This window comes from Crocuta crocuta, unplaced genomic scaffold (assembly GCF_008692635.1).
Source record: "Crocuta crocuta isolate KB4526 unplaced genomic scaffold, BGI_CrCroc_1.0 scaffold69-1, whole genome shotgun sequence".
In the NCBI taxonomy this organism is placed as follows: Eukaryota; Metazoa; Chordata; class Mammalia; order Carnivora; family Hyaenidae; genus Crocuta; species Crocuta crocuta.
The window spans coordinates 1,739,317-1,746,087 of NW_027551577.1; the positions used below are offsets into that span (position 1 = coordinate 1,739,317).

Consider the following 6,771-nt stretch of genomic DNA (forward strand, 5'->3'; position numbering starts at 1 on the left):
CGGTCTGTTTTCTTGAGGTCTAAAGACACAGCTCTCCTAAATAGTCCCTAAACTCCTTCCAATAACTCTTCCACAAGAATTCAGGATAAAGAGATCCACTTTGGATCTAATTCCTGGACAAATCAGAAAGACTTTATTATTGACTGTGTAGGTTTCATGGTGAATAGGAGAAAAAAAGCTCCTGTATAATTTTTATATAATTTATTTCTGGCAATGCATATAAAAACTATATAGAATTACACAAAATGTGTTATATAACAAATGCATACACAGTCCATTTGCTTGGTCCTCTCTCAATCATAAACTGGACAGTATAATTTTATAATAAAACACTTTCTGGTAGTTCTTACCTAAAGTATTAGAAGCACTGATCTCTGAAACTTTTTCACTCTCTGGTAACTTTCCATACTGTTCTATCTACTATTAAACAGCCACATCTATTATCATAATTCCCTTTCAGATTATCTTATTGCCAAAATGGCAATGAGAGAGAAATGAAAGCATGAAACTGTGACTGACAAACATAAAAGAACTGGCCCCTGCTTCCCAAGAGTCAAAATCCTGTGAGCGCACATACTCTACCACCTGCTACGATGATACCAGGTCACAAGTGTCAGTGATTCAGAAAAACACTCTGGTCTTTTTTCGCAGCTATTGTTTGGTTCCAACTAACAGGAAAGGAAGAAAAACACATCATTTCATGGGTACCAGAAAATCTACTATTATTAAAAACACAATTATTGGGGCACCTGGGTGGTTCAGTCGGTTTAAGCTTTCGACTTCCGCTCAGGTCATGATCTCGTGGTTCCTGAGTTCGAGCCCTTCATCTGGTTGTCTCCTGTCACAGAAGAGCCTGCTTTAACTTTCTTTTTAATGTTTTTTAATTTATTTCCGAGAGAGAGAGAGAGAGAGACAGTGTGAGCAGGGGAGGGTCAGAGAGAGAGGGAGAAACAGAATCTGAAGCAGGCTCCAGGCTCTGAGCTAGCTGTCAGCACAGAGCCTGATGCGGGGCTTGATCCCACGAACCATGAGATCATGACCTGAGCTGAAGTCGGAGGCTTAACTGACTGAGCCACCCAGATGCCCCTGAAGAGCCCGCTTTGGATCCTTCGTCCCTCCTCTCTCTTTACCTCTGCCCTGCTTGTGGGCTCTCTCCCCCTCTCAAAAAATAAACAAAACCCCATAATTACTGCAATGTGCAAAGTCTATAGTTCTAATTTTTCTTCTCAAAACAGTAAATAAGAACTAAGGAATCAAATGGATAACCAATAGGTATTTTATATTAAGAAACAAAATCCAAACATGCAGATGTAACTATTAATTGTATCACTTTTAGGACTGTTAGCATTTCTGTTGCAGTTTGGTAGCTAATGCAGTTTGAAGCAACAAATATATGAATTTGAATATGACAGAAATATTGTTAAGGAAATATTATTGAGTAGTATAGAAATAAAAGAATACTAGAAAGGTGTAACTTTCTATTGGGTTTCCCTAAAAGAAGTAGCTTGATCCTTCAAGTTTTGAGCTGAAATGGATTTTACAGATGACTACCTGACTTTGTAACTCAGAAAACTTTCTGTAATGACTCAACTTTAACATTAAATTTGCAGGACCAATCAGCCCCAGATAAGGCAGAGTGGGAGGTGAGGGTAGGCGCTGTCCGAAGATACTGCTAATGACCAGTCATTATAGATATTAGGTCAGAGAGAAGTAGCAGTTAACTTGTTTAGCTTAGAAAAGGTAAATATTCTGGATATTCTGAATATTAAAGTAAATATCTTCTCCAACCCTGTGGTATGTTGGTTTACTTTCTTTATGCTTTTGACAAATGGAAGTTCTTAAATTTAATAAAACTGTATTTATTAATATTTATTTTACAGGTTATACTTTTATGTTTTATTTGTGAAAATCCTGTTCTACCCTAGGGTCATAAATATAACTTTATGCATTTCTTATAAATGTTTAGGAGTTTTGTCTCTGTTCCTCACATTTAAGTCCTTGATCTACGTGCAAATTGATTCTCGAGTTTGAGGAGAAGGATCCAATTAATTTTCTTCCTGTATGGATAATCAATTTTCCAGCACTGTCTTTCTCCCCAACTAATCTGCAAGGCCACCTCTGCCATTATCTCAGGCTTCCCTATGCATGTGGCTATAATTCTGAGTTCTCTATTCTGTTCCACTACTGTTCTACTTCTATCTTTCTCCATGCCACTACCATTATCTTATCACTGCAGCTTTCCAAGAAGTCTTGTTCTCTGTTAGGGCAAGTGCACCTCCCCCACCTTGCTCTCTTTTCTCCCACACCCCAACTTTCTAGACCATCTCAAGCACTCAAAACCAGAGAAGCAACCTTTCTTACACATTTGAATTGTTATAATTCTTGATCTCACTGTTGGTTTTCTTCCTCCAAAGCAACGTCAGGCATCATCAAACAGCAGCTTTCCAAACTACTTAAAAATGAGCAAGGAGGAATGTGCACCTTCTGGAAAAACAAGCAAAGACAAACAGTGGGAGAGAGAAAATTAAAGAAAAACTATGAAAAGCAAGTGCTTGTAATAAAGATTTAAATTCCCTAAGAACAGGTAAGTGAAAAGGCTATTTCAGGAAAATAATTTCCATTTCATCATTTTTGAAAACATGTTGTCACAAACCATATCCTATGCTCACATGTAAGTAAGAAAGATAGAGGCTTCTTTCTGCAGGATATCACAATATTAAGAAGTAAAACAAAATCCTTAGGCAATGTCAAGAAGTGAGGGAAAACATTAAATCATGTGCGCCCCAGATAGTATCGGGGGTAAGACTCTCACCTGAGAGCTTCTCTCACTGCTACTTCAGCCATGGGCATCTCTAGAGACAGAAAGATTACAGTGAGAACAAAGGGTAGAGAGCTCTGGAAAGGGTGCTGGGTACCTCTATCTCCCTAGAATGAGAAGCTCCAGAAAAAGTTTTCCAGTGTCTACATGTAGTCTGAAAAATATACTCACTAGCACAATATAAATTTGTGTTTGATCTGGGGGGAAAAAAAAGAACAATTTATCATTTTGATACCACAAATGAAACAAAGCATCAACAGCCTTCTTGGCTGGTGGAGCATGATAATACAGTAACTAACACTTACTGAGTGGTTGCTATACTCCAGGCATTGCAATAACCGCTCTGCACAAAACACTAAAGTACCTCTTTGTATAGGAACTTGAGGTCTACAAAGGCTGGAGCTTGACCCACTCAGCTCCCTAACCCTTGAAGACTGCCCACAGGCACAATAATGCTTCTGAAAAAAGAATCTGCTTAGTTGCCAAAAGAGCTGTAAGACCAAGTATTTCTAGTTTAAAAAAAAAAAAAAAAAGCTGCTACAGTACATTCTTCTATGGTGGTTTTAAACTAAATTCAAGACCACCAAATCTTTTAAAGCAGCCACTCTGATGAACTAGGCAATGGACTAACTAACTGGTGAGGATTAATGATAAGAATAAGAAGAAAAAGGGGCACCTGTGTGGCTTAGTCGGTTAAGCATCCAACTTTCGCTTAGGTCATGATCTCATGGTTCGTGGGATCGGGCCCCGCGTCGGGCTCTGTGCTGACTGCCAGCTCAGAGCCTGGAGCCTGTTTCGGAGTCTGTGTCTCCCTCTCTCTCTGACCCTCCCCTGCTCACGCTGTCTCTCTCTCTCCCTAGAAATAAAAATAAAAAAATTAAAAAAAAGAATAAGAAGAAAAAGAGGAGGAGGAGGAGGACAAAGTACTTGCCACTGAAGAACTTAAGAAGGAAACTGTAATAGCTTTGCAATGTAAATGCTACAATCAGTGTCCAAAGGAAAAAGCATCTCCCTCTGCCTGTGGGAACCAATGACAGTTTCAAAGGAGAAGAGCTACTTAAACTGGGTCTTGAACAAAGGATGGAAATTTAGCAAGCAAAGAATGGAGTGATGAGGAGAGAGTTCTAAGCAGAAGGGATGGCTCAGAGGAGATGGCAGGTATGAAGGAGAATGGCATATTCAAGGAACAGCAGGCAATCTGGTGGGAAACTGCTGGAGAGATCATGGGAGGCGAAAGGCTATTACTGGAGACAACCGAGAACTACCAGAGGTTTGTCAGAGAAATGAAGTGATCAAATCTGGATTTTCAAAAAACAGAAAGCCACGAAAAAACCTCTTGAACAACAGTATGGAGAGATGATGGAAAAAGAGAGGCTGTATGTGGGAGGTAAGTTAGAAAGTGGTGGCAGCAAAGACCAGGGATGAAGACAGAGTTTCTTAAAACTTGAACTAGTGAGTTTTTCTTGAATAGCACACAAATGACAACAGGGCACAATATATAAAAATTGATACAGGCCCCAGAATGATGGAAGTAAAATTATTATTGCTTTACCTTATGTGGTGTTAGTTTTACAACATAAATCTTTTCAAATACAAGTAGATCAGTATCACTTTTAACAATAAAAAAGCAGAGAGTACAACGATGACTTTGAATCAACTCTTGAAGGCTCACAAAAAGTGTAAAGCTGACCAAATTTTGCAACCAGGATTTCTTTAGTCAAGCAGGGCTACAGACCCCACAGTAGTGAAAGCTGGGCTCTGACTGGGCACACCTGAATCTCCAAGTCAGTTACCAGGATAGACCAGCTATGCTCTCCATAGTGGCAGGCTTAGAGAGTCTCAAATAACAATAAACAAGTCCTGGGACAAGGAAACTGTCCTCACTGACAGAAATGAGTGAGCTGCCTTGCCCTTTACAATCAAATGATTTACACCATCGATATTTATGTAGTGCATGGTCCATAATTATGTAACATTCATATCTAGTCTTGGTATTTTCCCATTTAAGTAAATGTATCAGGTTTTTGAGCTCTGACACTAAGCTGATCTCTCCGATACCATACTGCATGAGGTTATTGGGAAGATTGAGATTAGATCTTAAACATGTATGTCAAGAGCCTAACACTGAGGCTGGCATACAGTAAACATGCTACATGGTAGCTACTATTGCTATAAGGAGATGGTGACACTTTTACTTTCTCAAAGAAATTTGAAAACAAAATTTCAAACCGTATAATGTAATACGTATTGTAACTAGGAACAGGTCTCTCATTTTGACATAAAATCCACACAAAATGTGTATCAACATATATATATATACACACACACACACACAGATAAAATACGCTCAAGCAGCATTTGTAATTCATTCTGTTAAATTATACAACTGGGCAAAATGAAATGCCTGAATTAGGATAAATCTCACAAATATTTAAAAACAAGCTAATAACTATTTCAAAATACTACCGGGTACAGAACTTTCTTTTTTTTTAAGTTTATTTATTTTGAGAGAGAGCAAGCACACACATGGGGGAGGAACAGAGAGAGGGAAAGAGAGAGAATCCCAAGCAGGCTCTGCACTGTCGGCGCAAAGTCTGATGTCTGATGTAGGCCTCAAATTCATGAACGATGAGATCATGGCCTGAGCAGAAATCAAGAGTTGGATGCTTAACCAACTGTGCAACCCAGGTGCCCCTAGAACTTCTTGATAGGTAGAGGTACAAGGTCCTCAGTTTAAGTTTTATTATGCTATGATTTTCAGAAGTCCTTTCTTACTCATGGGAAAATAAAAACCGAAGATTCTGGATTGCCTGAGAATTAAAAAATACGTATCTGAAGACTTGAAATCCTACATTAAGCCTTGAAATCAGGAAATGGAAATCAAGTGGCAAATTGAGTATAATATAAATGTTCATCAACAGAAAAAATGCTCACAGGGATGCCTCAAGTTTAAATATACCTCCTTTATCAGAAATTCTGACATTATTTAGACTCAAAGATTATTTAGCTTTGGGATCAGATGACTTCCCACCCTCTACAGGAAACCTATTTCTTCCATTTACAGGTCTGAACTGTATGAAAGGGGCAGCAATAGTATGTGTGTGATGGGCCTGGGGAGGTGAGGTGAGGTGAGGTGAGGAGTGAATGAGTAGTGAGGAAGAGAAGTGACTCACCTACATGAAGTTCCTATTCTATGGGAGCAGCACTACAATTTTCTATATGGAGACTTCCCCTAAAAACTCATGTACCCTATGGGTGACTGCCTCCCTTACCAAGGGCCCAAGGGTAAGGGTGACACAGACTCTCCTTGTTTCTATTAGTGTGAAACATGGATGGAAGAAAAGCAGGATAGATTTCCTGAGCATCTACTATGTGCCTTACATCACACTAGGATCATTTAATCCTTAACATACCTTCTAAGTATAAGCTCCACCAATACTGACAAAAACTCAAAATTTTAATCAACTTATTTCAAGTCATTCAGTTAGTAAGAGATAGACCTAGGATACTAATTCAGGCCTGTTTGCCTCTAAAACTACAACATTCTCTCTATACCACAGTGCCCTTCAAAATAGTTTCCCAGAAAACAGAAGTCAAGAGAAAGGAATTTTAAAAAGTGACAGGAGACTAGTTTATTATCTAAGGGAACAAAGTGCTTATATCATTAAGCTAGACCATTTAATAACTCATTTATACAAACACTAATTCCAAAATATATAATTTATGTTCACTATTGCTCACAGAAATTTCTGATCTAGCCCCACCCAATTAGTAACATAATACTTATTTTTAAAAATTGTCTCTTTTCCTAATATCATATGTTTGCACTTATAGGAGGATTAGGAGGAACTTAACTGAGGAACAAGGGGGAGAAGAAGGGGGGAAATGGTGGGGGAAAGGGAGAGAGGCAAACCATGAGAGACTCTTGAATGCTGACAAAAACTGAGGACTGA

At 38.7% G+C, this 6,771-nt stretch overlaps 1 protein-coding gene across 1 annotated transcript in view; it reads right to left on the minus strand.

The window, feature by feature from the left end:
• Positions 1-2,484, minus strand: part of NR2C2 (nuclear receptor subfamily 2 group C member 2) — a 65,646-nt gene extending 63,162 nt beyond the window's left edge. Inside the window, exon 1 of the mRNA XM_077751567.1 lies at positions 2,362-2,484. The gene's annotated coding sequence lies outside the window, so the exon portion shown is untranslated. The remainder of the gene's footprint in view (positions 1-2,361) is intronic.
• Between the last annotated feature and the right edge of the window lie 4,287 nt (positions 2,485-6,771).